The following is a 17118-nucleotide window of genomic DNA, read 5'->3' as shown; positions in this document are numbered from 1 at the left end:
TTTTTTAAGTAAGCTCTACACTCAATGTGGGGCTTGGAACTCAGGACCCTGGGGTCAAGAGTCACACGTGCTCTATCAACTGGCCCAACTGGGTTTTTTTTCTTTAATTTGACAAGTTGATTCTCAAATTTATCCAGAAGAGAAAAGGGATGTTATTGAAAAAGAAGAATATTAAGACAATTAGGTGCCCTGCAGATATCAAATATTTTATAAAATCAACAGTGGCAGATAAATGTCCATTTGGTCATTTGGAACCAGGAGTCCAGAAAGGAATCAATATACAATGCAAAGGAGTATATGATGGATGTGACATTTCAAACAATTGAGGGAAAGACTGATTATTCACTGATGTGAGGACATCTGGCTATCCCTTTGGTAGGATAACTCACTCTCTTGAGGGGTGAAAATGATGAAGTCCTCAACTTGGACCACCCTGAAAGTGAAATGGCAAGTGGATTAAAGAACTACATTAAGAAAAAAGTGTAAGAGTGCAAGAAGTAACAATGAGATATTTTTTTACCTATTGGATTGGCAAAAACCTTTTAAATTTAGTAATATGTAAGGCTGGGAAAGGTGTGGAGACAAGCACTCTCATTAACTATTAGTGGGAATGTAATTTAATATCAGTTCATATCAAACAAAATTTAAACTACACGTATCTTTTGGCCTGGAAGTTCCATTGCTAGGAATTTACCATACGGGCATCTTTGCAAAAGGTACATATGTAAGGACTTTCACAGCATTGCTTATAATAGTAAGGGAATTTTTTTTAAGTACTAGAAGAAAATATGGGATAGAATACACTAAAAAAACTCTTGATATTTCCTTTCTTATATTTCCAGTGATGTTATGCTTAAAATGTCCTTTTATCTTTTGAGATCAGTTCAATAGAACTTATAGAACTTTTTTTAAAAAAAGGTTTGTTATTTTTAAGTAATCTCTACACTCAACGCAGGGCTCAAATTCACAACCCCAAGATCAAGAGTCATGCGCTCAACAGACTGAGACAGCCAGGTGCCCCTAAAGTTTCATATTTTCTTCTAGCATTTTTTTTCTTCTAGAATATTTAATGGTTAAAATGGGTCTTGACATTAAAATTTCTCTGGAATTATTTTGGCGTGAAGTGAGTTTGAACTTCTTTCAAATAACTGTTCCCCAGTGCTTTTTGTGAAATGATCCATTTTTTTTTACCTATTGATTAGTGATACTCCCATTATTAGATAGTAGGTTTTTACACACCCTGGGATCTATTTCAGGGTTAACTATTCCTATACACTGATTTATTGATTTGGGAGTCCTGTCTTGCTTGTATTGAGTTCAAAGTCTTCAAATGTAGACTATAAGAATTAATCTTAGAACCAAAATAAGAACCTAATTAATTTCCTATTGTTTCTTCTCATAGCTAGAAAAAAATCAGTAATATCTACTCCTAAGTATTAGTCTATTGTTCATCTATCAGAGCCACCTTGTGTGTTTAGAACTGTGAGGTAATGTGCCTCAAGAGGTTAAATTCTATGACTCTACCTTTACTCTGCCCCTGTTGTTTTTGTAACTCAATATTTGACAAAATAATCAGTCTAATCTGGCTACTGCTGTCACACTCGTTGTGTGCAAATGTAAACTGGTAGGAGACACAAAATTAGAATCACTGCTGCCAGAGTCCCAAAGGTGTCAAACCTGTATCTGTTCTTAATTAGCCATGGAAATTCAATCTGTCATGTTTTCTGCAGATAACTATTTTCAGAGTCATTAATGTGGAAAGAATGCTCATACTATTTCTTTTTAGATACCTCTACTTATACACTTAGCCTTTTCTTCTAAAGAGACCTACTCTTGAATTTATTGCTTCTCCTTGATGTAAGTTCCATTCTTTTCATTTTCTGATAAGTTACACAAAAGTTATTTAAATAATTTAGAAAAATCTTTTTTTTCCTTGAAGTAACTACTGTGTGCTTTATTTTTACTCAGTAGTACTATTTACTATATTTATGTTGGAGAAAATTTTAAGCCCCAAAGAATGTGTCCTCCAGAATTAGAGACAAAATCAGAGACCACCTTTAAGAGAGAAACCAATAAAATTCAAACATTACATTTGGTTTCTGAGGTAGGGTAGGAACAGATTACTTAGAATACTCACTGCATACCCTGTGCTGAGCTGTAAGGCATGATATTACTCCACCACCCCATTTTCTTCCTCCATCCAGTCTGTGGGACTTGAGTGAACTTAGTAGGGATGTCAGAAGTAACTGTTAAAAGTGAACTTTTAGATCACCTATTTAAAGAGAGGAAGTTTGTACATTTAAGTGAATATTGGCCAAGTAGCAAGAACACTTAATAACTTACAGTTGGCTTTTGATTTAAACTTTTTATTATTTTTTTCCCTAGGATATTCTCACATCAGAAAAATCCAGATTCCCCATCCTTCCCCCACCCCCAAGCATGTGCTTTAACAGAAAAATCCATTTCACTTTCTTGCTATTTAACTTGGCACGAGTTACATTGTATCTACCTCCTTAGTTGTTTGTAGGAAGATAGGGCATGGAAAAGGTCTAGGATGGTGCCTGCATACAATAAGCACTCAGTAAATGTTATCTCTTGTCATTTGTTATTAATGATTTATTGTTATTAAGCATCTTGATTAATTTTTCTCAGTACAGTGGTTTTATTTTTCACCTTACTCTCCTGTAATCTGGCCTCCATCTTCTTTACCTTCCTGAACCACTTCTTACCTCCTAATTACCAACTTCAATTCCAGTTCTCTTGTTTACAGACCTCTCTGCTTAATTTATAGCTTTCAACACACATATACAAGCATATCTTACACATTTATTTTCATTTGCATGAACATATATTAATTTGCCAATCTTTAGATGTACAGCCAAGACCTTTACTTTGTATATGAGTCCACTGTTTGGAGTTCAGCATCCTTTTTTTTTTTCATAAACCACATCAATAGTGTATCACCTAAGTCTTTCAGTTTTCCTACTTACTATAAAGTGGAACAAGACCTTAAAAACATATGCAAAGTGCTCTCAATGCAGAATCCTTCTGGGTTTTATAATTTACCCAAAACACCATCAATCTTTTATAGTTGTCACATGTATACCTAATTCACAGCAGGGTTTCGTTGTTGTTGTTGTTGTTATTGATTTGCCTTTATTAAATCTTCTTAAAGCATTGAATTTAATTTTCACGGAGAGAAATTGTTTTTCCTACATTCATATTTCATCATGTTGCACAACATTTAATTAAATATATAATTAAACAAGAACAACTGGAATAAACAAGTTTGCGAACCAGCATTGGCTCACCATGTGGGAGCAGTAGTGCATGGATGTTGCAGACTATGAGTCTGGAGTTCTCTCTTGTCCAGCAAGAGAGTGGACGCAGAATTGCATATGAGAGAGGCTGATGTCTGGGAGAAGACAAGAGCCCTGAACAGGGATTTCATCTCTGTATTTATTTATTTTAATTTTTTTAACATTTATTTATTTTTGAGAGTCCGAGCGTGAGTGGGGGAGAGGCAGAGAGAGGGGAGACACAGAATCCAAAGCAGGCTCCAGGCTCTGAGCTGTCAGCACAGAGCCTGATGCGGGGCTTGAACCCACGAACCGTGAGATCATGACCTGAGCCAAAGTCAGACACTCAACCGACTGAACCACCCAGGTGCCCCTTGTGTCCGAATTTATTGAGCTCTCAAGATCTTACACACATAGTGAACATGAAGAAAACAATCAGATAGTATCATTAACTTGTGTGTGTAAGAAGCAAAGGGTCTGGGGTGGAGGGGGGCAAGTGGAGTTTGAAGTTGTGATCAAAGTATATTGGTGCCAGACAGAAAGTAGTTTCCTGCAGGTAATATAACAAGTTACTCATTATCCCATTATAATATCTTGCTAACTAACCTTGGGTGCTTTCGCCCTATGGTGGTGGCTTTCTGCCCTAAGCTTTAAAAAAAATTTTTTTAATGTTTTTATTTATTTTTGAGACAGAGAGAGACGGAGCATGAGCAGGTGAGGGGCAGAGAGAGGGGAGACACAGAATCTGAAGCAGGCTCCAGGCTCTGAGCTGTCAGCACAGAGCCTGACGCGGGGCTCGAACTCACAGAGTGTGAGATCATGACCTGAGCTGAAGTTGGACACTCAACCGACTGAGCCACCCAGGCGCCCCTGCCCTAAGTTTTTTTAACCCATTTATGTAACTATAAGGAATTCTTGAACACATCTCCCCACACTTGGATGTAATAGGGAATTGAAATCTAGCCCCAAAGAAACATCAAAGTATCTGTGATATTTCGTTTATTTTACTTAAATAGGTAAAAAAGATGTTATGAAAATATTAACAATCTTCACTCCTTGGTAGTGAGGACACAGGTGTTCATTTTAGTGTTCTCTACATTTTCTGCAAAAAAAAAAAAAAGTTCTCAAAGAGAAAAAGCAAATGATTCCATAGCCTGTATGAAGAAGAGAACTAAAGGAGAAACTAAAGATCTTAGATACTGGTGTGTTCAAGAGAATGTTATCCTGTGCCTAGTCTTCTCTGCGAGCTAAGCTTGGGGGAAGTCCATCAAAGTCTTCCACATGGTTTGATCCTCCAGTGTTTTGCCTCATTTTCTTGGGAAGGCAGCAACCTCTAAGCCTTACCTCTCTGCTCTGTCCACCATGGTAAGGCATCAGGAAAGTAGAAATGACTACCTTTAGGATTTGGGAAGATGTATCCAAGGTCCCTTTCACCACTCAAGTTAAGTAAAGCCTCACATATGTGAGACCCTGAATGGAATCAGCTCATCTGATATATTTAAAATAATATTCAATTTGCATAAAAAACACAGGAAACAACAAATGTTGGCAAGGATATGGAGAAAGGAGAACCCTCTTGCACTCTTGTTAGAAACGCAAACTGGTATAGCCAACAGTATGGAGGTTCTTCAAAAAGTTACAAACAGAACTACCCTACAATCTAGCAGTTGCACTACTAGGTATTTACCCAAAAATACAAAAATACTAATTCAAAGTGATACATGCAACCTGATGTTTACAGCATTATCTACAACAACCAAATTATGAAAACAGCCCAAGTGTCCATCAGCTGATGAACGGATAAGGAAGATGTGGTACGTATATATACAATGGAATATTACTCAGCCATAAAAAGAATGAAATCTTGCCATTTGCAACCACACGGATGGAGCTAGAGAGTATTATGCTAAATGAAATCAGAGAAAGACAGATACTATATGACTTCGCTCATATGTGGAATATAAGAAACAAAACAAACGAGCAAAGGGGAAAAAGAGAGAGAGAGGCAAACCAAGAAACAGACTCTTAACTATAGAAAACAAACTGGTGCTTACCAGAGGGGGGTGGGTGGAAGGATGAGTTAAATAGGTGATGGGGATGAAGGGGTGCACTTGTTGTGATGACCACTGGGTGTTGTAGAAGTGTTGAATCACTATATCGTACACCTGAAACTAATATTACACTGTATGTTTACTAACTAGAATTTAAATTAAAACTTAAAAAAAGAACATTCAAATAATTAAGATTAATTTTTCAGGGTGCCTGGCTAGCTCTGTCGATTGAGCGTATGATTCAGTTTCAGCTCACATCATGATCTTATGGTTCATTAGATCAAGCCCCACATTAGACTGTGCTGACAGCATGGAGCCTTCATGGGATTCTCTCTCTCCCTCTCTCTCTACCCCTCCCCAACTTGCACATGCTCTCTCTCTCTCTCAAAATAAATAAATAAACATTTTTAAAAGATTAATTTTTCATTAACTTGGGAAAGTAGGGATATTAAATATGAACATAATTATAGAAAATAAGTTTACATTCCTCCCAGACCTGAGTTTGTGTACTCACTACATCTGGATGTCTCTGATTTTCTCCAAGACATTTTGCAAAATATTAGGTAAGGTTGTGTGATGGTACTCTATAGATTCTTGTTTCCTTTTCTTTCTTTCTTTCTTTCCTTTTTTTTTTTTTTTTTTTTTTGCCATCTTAAGCATCCTCTGCTTGATTTTTGCATTTCCTTTAATAGATAAGTATCTTCTGATGCAATTGGAGAGGAATTTTTAAAACACTTTTTGGGAATCACCACCTGAAAACAGAAAGCCAGCAAACTGTCTAACACTTTCATAAACTCATTATAGTGGCTTTGCTTTGAGGGGATAGTACACTCATACAGAGAGAAAGGGAGAGGGAGAGAGGCACCAGTTAGGCACCATCTCTTACTCAGATATCCTTTCCTTGTACCTTGTCTTGCTGGGGAGTCTTGAAGGTAGTTGTCCTGGGTGGTCTATACTTTGCCCAGGTTCTAAGTAGGGATTCTAAAGATTTAAGTGATCCTGAGGGTATAGAGAAGTAACATGACCGAAAACCATAATTACGATGAAACAAGGTGTTCTGCCTAGAGGACTGCAGTGATTTACTAGACATAAATTCTGTAGTGGGAATACTGGTGGATCTGTCATACTATCAGTAAGATATATAGAGACACGGGCATTCCCTAAGAATCCATTTGAAATTATAGACACAGTCATCCATCTGTGTGACTGGTAAGCAGTGAACTTAGAGATTCTTTAAGAATCTCTAAGATTCTGTCAAGCATAGGATTGTGAGAAACATACTAGAGATACATGATACAGATACAACACAAAGCCTATTGTGGAAGAAGTTTATAGCAGAGTCAGCAGAGTGCACACAGTCCCCTAGGGTCTCATTATCCCATAGAGAGGTAAGCTTGGTAGGACATTCTACAAATAGTGCTCCAGGAAAACACACACACACACACACACACACACACACACACACACACACACCCTGCCCCAAGCTGCTCTTTTTTTTTTTTTTTAATTTTTTTTTTCAACGTTTATTTATTTTTGGGAGAGAGAGAGACAGAGCATGAACGGGGGAGGGGCAGAGAGAGAGGGAGACACAGAATCGGAAACAGGCTCCAGGCTCTGAGCCATCAGCCCAGAGCCCGATGCAGGGCTCGAACTCACGGACCACAAGATCATGACCTGGCTGAAGTCGGACACTTAACTGACTGCGCCACCCAGGCGCCCCATCTGCTCTTTGTATTTACAGGGAAATGGGAGGGAGTAGAGAACACTAATCAACCAGAGTTTTTTATTTGGAGGAATGGCCATGAATACAAAAGGGATATTCTGTGGGACAATTGTCTAAAGGAGTTCAAACACTAGTGCTGGTATCTACTAGTAGTATTATAGCCCTTTGTGCTGAGCCAGATCATTTCAGCTGACCCAGCTCTTTGTCAGTCTACTCAAGGGTAGAGGCGATTGCCTTTGCAATCCAGCACGTAAAGGATTTGTCTCCCCTCACTTCAAAATCTGGGATTTAAAGTAAAGGCAATGCTTAGAAGGGAATGAGCCATTCATGCAGGCAGATACCACTGAAAATTGAATGAATAGTATAGTGGGGACTGGGTCAGGAAATAAAATGTGCCATTATGAGAATGATATCAGATCTATAAAAAGTATAATCTCTGAGATAAAATCCAGAGTATTCTAGAAATTTTTGGTTGCCATTATCTTCATTCTTTGGGAAGTAGGGTTTCCCAGGTCAGTCCTTGAGCTAAGCACAGATATTCTAAGTATGGTCCGAGGCATGTGTGTCATGTGGAACTGGCCCAGAACACTTCTACTTATATCCTATTGGCCAGATTTTACTCACCTGACCACACTAACTTATAGAAGGCTGGGAAATGAATTCCTCTTTCTAAATGGACCGTGTGCCCAGATTAAAAATTCTATGGCAGTCTAGGCCAAACCCCAATTCTTCTTCTTAAAAAAGAATTTGTTGGGGCGCCTGGGTGGCTCAGTCGGTTAGGCATCCGACTTCAGCCCGGGTCACAATCTCGCGGTCCGTGAGTTCGAGCCCCGCGTCGGGCTCTGGGCTGATGGCTCAGAGCCTGGAGCCTGCTTCTGATTCTGTGTCTCCCTCTCTCTCTGCCCCTCCCCCGTTCATGCTCTGTCTCTCTCTGTCTCAAAAATAAATAAACGTTAAAAAAAAGAATTAAAAAAAAAAAAAAGAATTTGTTGTGAGTGGCTCAGTTGGTTAAGTGTCGATTCTTGATTTCGGCTCACATCATGATCTCCTGGTCATAAGATTGAGCCCCATGTTGGCCTCCAGCCCCACATCAGGCTCCAGCCCCACACTGGGCTCTGTGTTGACATTGAGGAGCCTGTTTAGCATTCTTTCTGTCCCTCTCTCTCTCCCTCTCTCTCTGCCCCTCTCCAGCTCGCACATGCATTCTCTCTCTCTCTAATATAAATAAAATGTGCTGAGTGTGGAGCTCACTTAAGATTCTCTCTCTCTCTCAAAAATTTTTTTTTGTTTAAAAAAAAAAGAATTTGTTATACAAATATAGGGGTCTCTCATGGAACCAAAATTCAGGAAGCCTACCAGGACGAATTAGGACCTTGAATAGGGACTTGTCAGAAACCAAACCAAGGCAATTGTTCTCTTTATCTTTCTAGGGGCATAAAGGGCCTCAACTATGCCTTTCTCAGCAGACCAGCCCTTTAATTGCTCATCAGCACACTTTCACTCATCAAATATTGACTGAGCACTTACCATGGACCAGGACTGTTCCATGCACTGGGGACAGAGAAAGAAATAAAACAGACAGAAATATGTATTCCCCAAATGTCATCCATGCCCCGCCAGTCTATGTGTCCTTGTAACTGCAAGAATCTAATTTTTGGACTTCCTGTTTCTATTTCTCAATTCCAATTCTTCTGTAGGATTAAGTGGAGTTCTTAAAACTCCAAAGAAAATTGGTTTCAAGTTAGAATAGTTCAGTCTCCTGAAATAATATCAGCAGAGGGAACCACTGAGCCTTAAGTATATCGAAAGAGGGTTCTGGAGCCCAGCCAGACCTCTTTTCTGACTTACGTGTTCCAGGTGTCCCTTCAGCTGCGCAGAGAGAGTTATTTCTGAGGTTTCAGTTGAGCCCTGGGAGCTGGGAGTCATCAGGCCAGTGGTGAAATGGCTGGCCTCCATGAAAAACATGGAGAAAGAAAGAAAAATTAGTCTCCACTGGGAAACTAAAGTAGAAAACCAAACATAAAGTGCAAATAAAACGTCAGTCTAAAGGGAACAAGCTGAGACAAAAAACAAGTATAAGGAAATGAGACAACAGGAAGCAACAAGATGAGTAAGTTTGGAAGGTATATTATTCAAGATTAAATCCAGAGGAAGAACAGACATTAGAACTGGTTGATCCAGTGATCCAGTGATGTCATGAGATGCATCTCATTCTTCACTCAGAGTTATAGGATGGCTGCCTGTAGCAATCAACATTACATGCTTCCCACATGTAGTGGGAGAAAAAGAATGGCTTTCCATAGCTCTTTCTCAAGTACAGAACTTTCCTAGAAATCTTCAGGAAACCTCTCTTAGTGCTTATTAGAACTAGGTCACATTAGATTGCTTTTAGCCACTTTCACCGTAGGCACTTTTACCATAGGCACTTTTTCTCCTGAGAAGACATTTAGCAATATCTGGAGACATTTTTGATTGTCACAACTGGAAGAAGGGGCCACTACTGGCATCTAGTGTCAGGGATACAACTAAACATTCTCCAATGCACAGGACAGCTCCCACAAGCGTCTGACTCTTGATTTCAGCTCAGACCATGATCTCACAGTTCGTTAGTTTGAGCCCCATTTCAGACTCTACACTGACAGCTTGGAGCCTGCTTGGGATTCTCTCTTTCTCTCCTCTCTCTCTCTGCCCATTCCCTGCTCTCTCTCTCTCAAAAATAAAAAAATAAACATTAAAAAAAAAGAATATTGAGACTGGGAAATCCTGTTTTAGACCAAGTAGACCCACTCCTCTGAAGCACCAAGACTAGGTGAGGGAGGGGTACATACCAGAGAAAGTCTGATAACAAGTGGTCAGAGAGGTAGAAGATGGAAAAAATGGCTTGTTCAAAAGCCAAAGGAAAATTTTAAGGAAGATATGGCCAGTATTATCAAAGACTGTAGAGAGGTCAAGTATGTTTATGACTAAAAATCATCCATTGGATTCATCCATAAAGGTGTTACTTGTTACCTTTGCCCAAGAAGTTCCAGGAGGGTGGTAGGAGCCAAAGTTAGGCTGATATGGAATGAGTGAGAGATGGTAATCAAGAGACTTTAATTATGGTATAGGCAAATCATTCAAAAAGCTTGCGTGTGAATGAAAGGAAAGAGAGAAGTAGATGAAGGGGTCAGGAAATAATTTGTTTTTAAATTATGAAGAGACAGGATCATTTTTAAAAAGTTTTTATTTATTGGGGCACTTGGGTGGCTCAGCTGGTTAAGTGTCTAACTTTGGCTCAGATCATGATCTCATGGTTCATGAGTTCAAGCCCCACATCAGGCTCTCTGCTGTCAGCACAGAGCCCACTTCAGACTCTCTGTCCCCTCTCTCTCTGCCCTTCTCCCGCTCACTCTCTCCCTGCCCTTCTCCCGCTCACTCTCTCCCTCTCCCAAAATAAATGAGCAAAAAAAAGTTGTTATTTATTTATTTTGGGGGAGAGAGAGAGAGAGAACACTGATGGCATAGAGCCTGCTTAGGATTCTCTGTATTCTCTCTCTGCCCCTCGTGCGCTATCTCTCTCCCCCTCTCTCTCTCAAAAATAAATAAACTTTAGGGGCGCCTGGGTGGCGCAGTCGGTTAAGCGTCCGACTTCAGCCAGGTCACGATCTCACGGTCCATGAGTTCGAGCCCCGCGTCGGGCTCTGGGCTGATGGCTCAGAGCCTGGAACCTGCTTCCGATTCTGTGTCTCCCTCTCTCTCTGCCCCTCCCCCGTTCATGCTCTGTCTCTCTCTGTCCCAAAAAATAAATAAATGTTGAAAAAAAAAAATAAATAAACTTTAAAAAAATAAAAGTAAAACTAATTAAAAAAATAATAAAGTAAAATGCTGATCAGAAAGATCCAAAGGAGTGAATGTAATAGATCAATAAAAATGAGCCTGGTCTCTGAGAATGTCATCTACAGCAGTGCTTCTCAAACTTTATATATGCATGTGAGTCACCTGGAGATCTTGTAATCATCCCTGGGATTCTATTGAATGCATATTCTGATTCAGTGAATCTGGATTGGGGCTTACAATTCCACATCTCTTTTTTTTTCTAAGTTTATTTTACTTATATTTGAGAGAGAGAGAATGTGTGAGCAAGCTAGGGACAGAGAGGGACTGTGAGATCATGACCTGAACCAAAATCAAGAGTTGGACGCTTAACCAGCTGAGCCACCCAGACACTCCTTGAGTTTACATGTCCAACCAGCTCCCAGGTGATATTATCAGTGCTGCTGGTCCATGGACCCGACTTTGAATAGTAAGAATTTAGACCAGCAGTTCTCAGCCTTAAGTATGCACCAGAATCACCTTGAGTGCTTGTTAAAACTGGTTGTTGGGCCTCACTCCCAGAGTTTCTGATTCAGTACATCTGGGATTGGGCACGAGAATTTACATTTCTAACAAGCTCCAAGGTGCTGGTGATGCTGCTTGCCCAGGGATCATACTCTGAGAATCACTGATTTACTGTATGTGTAGAGAAAATCACCTTCAAAGAGAGATCACTTCACCACTGAGAAAATAAGGAAAAGGCAAACAATGACAGGGCTGCAGATAATTTTGTAGATTTTGGGGGGAGGTAGGATGCTAAAGAATTTCCTGCCTATTGGCCTGTATCTTCTCTGTGAAGTAGGAGTGAAATCATCAGCTGAAAGCAAGAGAGAGAGGAGGATGGAATAAGGAACATAAGTATTAGGTGAAGCTTAATGCCCTCCAATTAACTCTCCTCATAACACCATACAAAAAGTCTATTTATTTTGTTACTTATTAAAGGAATGTTTGCAATTAATTCATCCAGACAAGTTGACCAGGAAGTTATGTGGGGCAGTGGAAGAATTAGCAAGATTTTCCTTTAGCTGGTTAACTGGAAACTTCTGCTTCGGAAATTTCCATGCTTGAATATTGTTGACCATGTGCTTTGATGTAGAAATTTAGGAATTCAATTGGTTTCAAAAGGCAGAGTGACATAGAATTTACTAAGGGATAGACTCTAGAATGAGAGGCTCTGATTTCTAATCCTGCCTCACCACATATTAGCGGTGTTGGGCAAGTGTGTTAACTTCTCTTGGCTTCAGTGTCTCACCTGTAAAACGGGGACATGAATGGGAATGGTACCTATCTCACAGAGTTTGGGGAGAATTAAATAAGATTATGCAGTAAGTACTTCTGCCCAGTGTGTGTCATAGGAAATGCTTCAAGTCAGTTTCTCTCTTTGAATCTGTTTCATGAAGATCTTGTGGGAGGATCGAATTAAATCAAATCTAGAGCTACACCCAACTTCATCTACAACTCTAGGTGACCATTCAGGAGAAGTTGTAGAAAAAATATATATTGTTGTTACTGTAATAGCTAACATTTATTGAGCCATTTTTTGTGTGTGCTAAGTATTGTTTTAAGCCCTTTACACATATGAATTCAGGTGATCCTCACAATAGCTCCATGAGATGGGTTCTATTATTATCCCTATTTTGTAGGTGACACTTGAAGAAAATAAGTTGCTCAAAGTCACACAGAAAATAAGTGGTGGGGTTTGATCCCAAACAGTCTAAATCCAGGGCTATGTTCTCAACCATGTCATAATATAGTCTTTTGAGGGCTCTGTAATGTGAATTCAGTTCAGATTAAGTGTCAAATAAGTGGGTCAAGTGCGGTAGCTTTTTTCTTTTTTAATACTATAGAGCTTAAAAATTTTTTGTTTTAATGTTAATTTATTCTTGGGAGACAGAGAGACAGAGCATGAGTAGGGGAGGGGCAGAGAGAGAGAGGGAGATACAGAATCTGAAGCAGGCTCCAGGCTCTGAACTGTTAGCACAGAGCCTGACGCAGGGCTCAGACCCACGATCTGTGCAAGATCATAATCTGGGCTGAAATCTGACACCCAACTGACTAAGCCACCCAGGCAACACTGAAATGGCTAACTTCCATTTGGTATTAATGAATTTTGGGATTCCAGAATCTAGGATATGGTTTCAGGAACAACCTCTTTCAGTTTTGTTCAGATCCCAAGTGGTGATCCCTAGGGTGTAGTACCAATTAAACAGAGATTAGCTTTAAGCATATTACTTCACACAAACTCTCAATAGTCTCCTATTTAGGTTGCCAACTACTTATTCAACTGGACTATTATACTTAAAAAAGTATAGTTTATGGGGAATTAAAATTATAATACTGGTCACTATTTGTCTATTTCATGCTGGGTTCCTTGTATGCTTAATACAATAGCTCTGCAAAGGTAAATACTAATACTATTTTTTTAATATTTATTTACTTTTAAGAGAGAGAGAGAGAGAGAGAGTATGAGCAGGGGAGGAACAGAGAGAGAGGGAGACACAGAATCTGAAGCAGGCTCCAGGCTCTGAGCTGTCAGCACAGAGCCTGACATTGGGTTCAAACTCATGAACCTTGAGATTATGACCCACGCCAAAGTCGGATGCCTAACCGACTGAGCCACCCAGGTGCCCCTAATAGATAAGAATAGAAGTTAAAAATTTGCTGGGAGTCAAGGAAGTTTTCCTATTTCCTACATTTTAGAACGAAATTAATTACTTCCAGAAACATGGTGTAGGGTTGTCTGGGTGGCTCAGTCGGTTAAGCCTATGACTCTTGATTTCAGCTCAGTTCATGATCTCACAGTTTTGAGTTTGAGCCCCACATCAGGCCCTGTGCTGGAAGCACAGAACCTGCTTGGGATTCTCTCTCTCCCTCTCTCTCTGCCCCCTCCCGCTCAGCACCCTCTCTACTACAGCATAGTAAAGAGAGGAGGAAACAAATCAATAAACAAACATACACTACAACACAATAAAATCGCAGAAGAAGTGACAACATCATTGAGATTAGATCTGTGGGAAAAGATTCAGAAGATTAAGTGAGGTAAGGAAATGTCACAATTGTAGATTGATTAGATGAAGATGATGGTAGGGAGTGAGAGGGGCAGGGAAATTCTGTTTAAAAGACATTTCTTCCACCTCATCTGATAATGAAATGATTTCCCTATGTTCTTTTCAGAAGCTTGAGTCTCATAGACTTTTCAGTGAGTGACTCTTTTGGACATGTTTCATGGGATAGAGTACAATGAATTCTTCCCTCTACCTCCTCTTCAATAAACACACTTTCCTACCCAAAATTAAGTTCATCTGGTCAATACCCTTGCCTTTGGGCAGGATGGTCTCTGCTATTCCAGTTCCCTAGGATAGGCCATTCCCATCACACTATGGGATAGGCAACTCCCACCCCAGTCCTAGGACTGTTGAAATGGGACAAATAACTAATACACATTGAACACTCACTATATACAATAGCTTGGAAGTTATTCAATGATAGAGCCAAACTAGACTGGCTCCAATATGATTGCCTCAGCTCCCCAACTTGGATATCATGATACAAATCCACTGAGACCTTATCTAGATATAGCCATCTTAGGAGATCTCCTGAAGCCAGACACCAGGATTTCATCTAAAGGGCAGTTGAACTCACCTATCATTCTCGGATTTTGCCCAAAATATAGGCAACCCATCATTTAACCTCTATATCTCCCATTCTTTTTTTCTTTTCTTTTCCATACTTCCAAACCAAAACCACTTTATTCTCTCTTTCCTGACTCATCATCCCACTGCTCCCTTGCCTAAATTACTTTTCCACTGTGCCTTCTGGGTATTTATTTCCATTATAAACAAACTTTCCCACACTCTTCTCTCCTATATTCTTCCCTTCCTCCTTTCCTTCTTGTCTTATCCTGAAAATCCTATTCCGGTTGCTATCCTGTTGAAGTTAGGGGGCTTGTGGTCTCCCATAATCCACACAGTATAGGGGCTGAGGGAATTTTGAATTTTTCTCATTTCCATTATTGCCAAACCAGTATTCCTCTCAGATGGGTAAAAATCCCTCTACCACTTTCTCTCTTATCTTCCAGTTTATGGTTACTGTTCTACATTTATAAGAATAGCATGTAGCACTAGGCTCCTATCTGCCTCTAAATCCCATATTGTGCCAGCACTCTGATAACTTTCTTTTGGAAGAACCGTTAAACCCCTAAACCTCACACTTCCATGACTTTCTCAACTCAAGTGACACACATCCTTCACTCCAGGTCAACCAGACTCACACATGACCATGCTAGAAACTGCTCCACATTAGAAATCTTTGACTCTAATGTACCTACCATTCTCTGTCTTCCACCTTTTACCTGCTCTAACTTTCATTACTATTGTTCTTAGGTCATACAGAGAGACCTATAGTTTATTTTCATTTTCCATATTTATTGAGGTTTAACTGTTAAATACTTATAGCTTCTTGATCTTTCTTCTTTTCCCCACCCACCAGCCCCATTGTTGCCTCACTTCTTTCACTCTTTAGTCTAACCTCCATGGCTTGTCACCTCAGCTATTCTTTCAGAACTGTCACCTCCCTCACATCCCTTCCTTCTTCAATCAACCTACACATTAAAACACCATCTCTAAAATAAATTCTGTGCCCTTTTCTCTGCCCCATACCGAGAATGATGAGAAATGCCATGAAGATAGATGCTGCTAACAAATTTCTGGATCTGCAGGCGCAGAGTAATGCTCAAGAATCTTATACTTTGTCCTTGGTCAGGCCCCTCCTATTCTTCTCTCCCACCATCCCAAGCTTCCCCCACTCACCTCCAGCCCCCTGAAGTCCAGAGCTACCCACTCTGCAGCTCACTCTTGACTAGTTTTGAAATCACTTTCATGTTATACCTTTGTTCAGATCTTCTTTTGGTCAATTTTAGTCATTTTTATTTTCCCCAAATCTTTCACTTAATCTAAATTTCTGACATAACACATATTTATTTTAATTTACATATGCAGAAGGAAAGTGACAAAATCATAGAGAAGCAGATGAGATAAGAGAAGGGATAAAAAGTATGATATTGCCCCTCCTTTTGAAGCACCCATCCTCAGTTATCTGAATTGATAGTCTTTTTCTACTTAAGCTAGTATGAATTGGATTTCTGTCACGACAAGAAGTATCTTAACTAATGTTTATATATCTTGTGTATGCTCTGTTTATCTTTTTCTTCTATGTTTCATAAGAATCACAGACTCAGTGTCTTCCCTCATTATTCATATTTGAGTGAGGATAAGTCTAGATCAGCAAGCTAGAGCCCATGGGCCATAACTGGCCAGCCACCTGTTTTGTTTTTACAGCCCACAACCCGAGAAATGTTTTTATATTTTTAAATGATTACATTTTAGATGGTTATATAAGTATCTGTATAATAGTCTTGATTGTGTCTTTTGGCCCACAAAGCCTAAAATATTTACCTCTCTGGCCCTTTAAGAAAAACCTTGCCAACCCCTGATTTAGATAGACATGATAATTGACTAAAAATATCTTGTCTTTATTTTTCTTGGGTCCCTCACTATTTACCTGGCTGCTGTGGGAGTCCTTCATTATGTGGGTTTAAATCACCAGTTCAGTGTTTCAGCATCCTGCACAGGGTTGAGAGGAAGTCAGAGTCATGGGTCTTCTTATTCAGAACTTTGTCTTGGTAGAACTTTTCCCATTGTTTGTTCAAATTGCTGCCGTAGGTAACAGTTTTTGGTATCAATTTTCTGTTTGGCCTGGTTTCTGTTTTTGGGACAGGTGTATGACTTCCTTCCTGGCTGTTTTGTAAGTTGCGCTGAGGGTAGCTGCCTCACAGGGTCAGTTGTCCCTGAAAATAAAGAAACTTCTTCCAGCGTTGAGATGAACTACCTGCTCTAATGAGAGGTACAGTCAGGGAAAGATGTCTCCATAGTTTTTTGTTTTGTTTTGTTTTCATGGCCTCCTTTTCTAAATTCTGCAACGGCCTTCAGGTACTATTTATCTGCAGCATCAAAAGAGTTTCCAAGTAATAATGGCCTCAATCCCTCCAAAAAACAGTTTTTTCTAGGAGATTTTATTTTTTAGATTAGTAAGTACTAGTGTGGCTCTGCCAGGATTTCCTCTGCTTAGTTTTCATGATACTACACTACTTTCTTGAGAATGATATGTATGGGTTTTTGCCTTACATTGAGTCCTA

General features: G+C 39.6%; 1 long non-coding RNA gene across 2 annotated transcripts; it reads right to left on the bottom strand.

Annotated features, from left to right (window-relative positions):
• Positions 1-241: 241 nt before the first annotated feature.
• Positions 242-16713, bottom strand: LOC125151956 (uncharacterized). 2 transcript variants are annotated; one of them, XR_007146992.1, is made up of 4 exons: positions 16485-16713; positions 8922-9023; positions 5865-6102; positions 242-433 (listed from the first exon to the last, which is right to left on the bottom strand). It is a non-coding gene; the product is annotated as an uncharacterized LOC125151956 (long non-coding RNA). The 2 variants fall into 2 exon arrangements; XR_007146990.1 differs by lacking the exon at positions 242-433 and adding an exon at positions 4284-4401.
• Positions 16714-17118: the final 405 nt, after the last annotated feature.

The sequence above is a fragment of the Prionailurus viverrinus genome, chromosome E1 (assembly GCF_022837055.1).
Source record: "Prionailurus viverrinus isolate Anna chromosome E1, UM_Priviv_1.0, whole genome shotgun sequence".
Lineage (NCBI taxonomy): Eukaryota > Metazoa > Chordata > Mammalia > Carnivora > Felidae > Prionailurus > Prionailurus viverrinus.
This window is presented reverse-complemented; position numbering and strand designations above follow the sequence as displayed.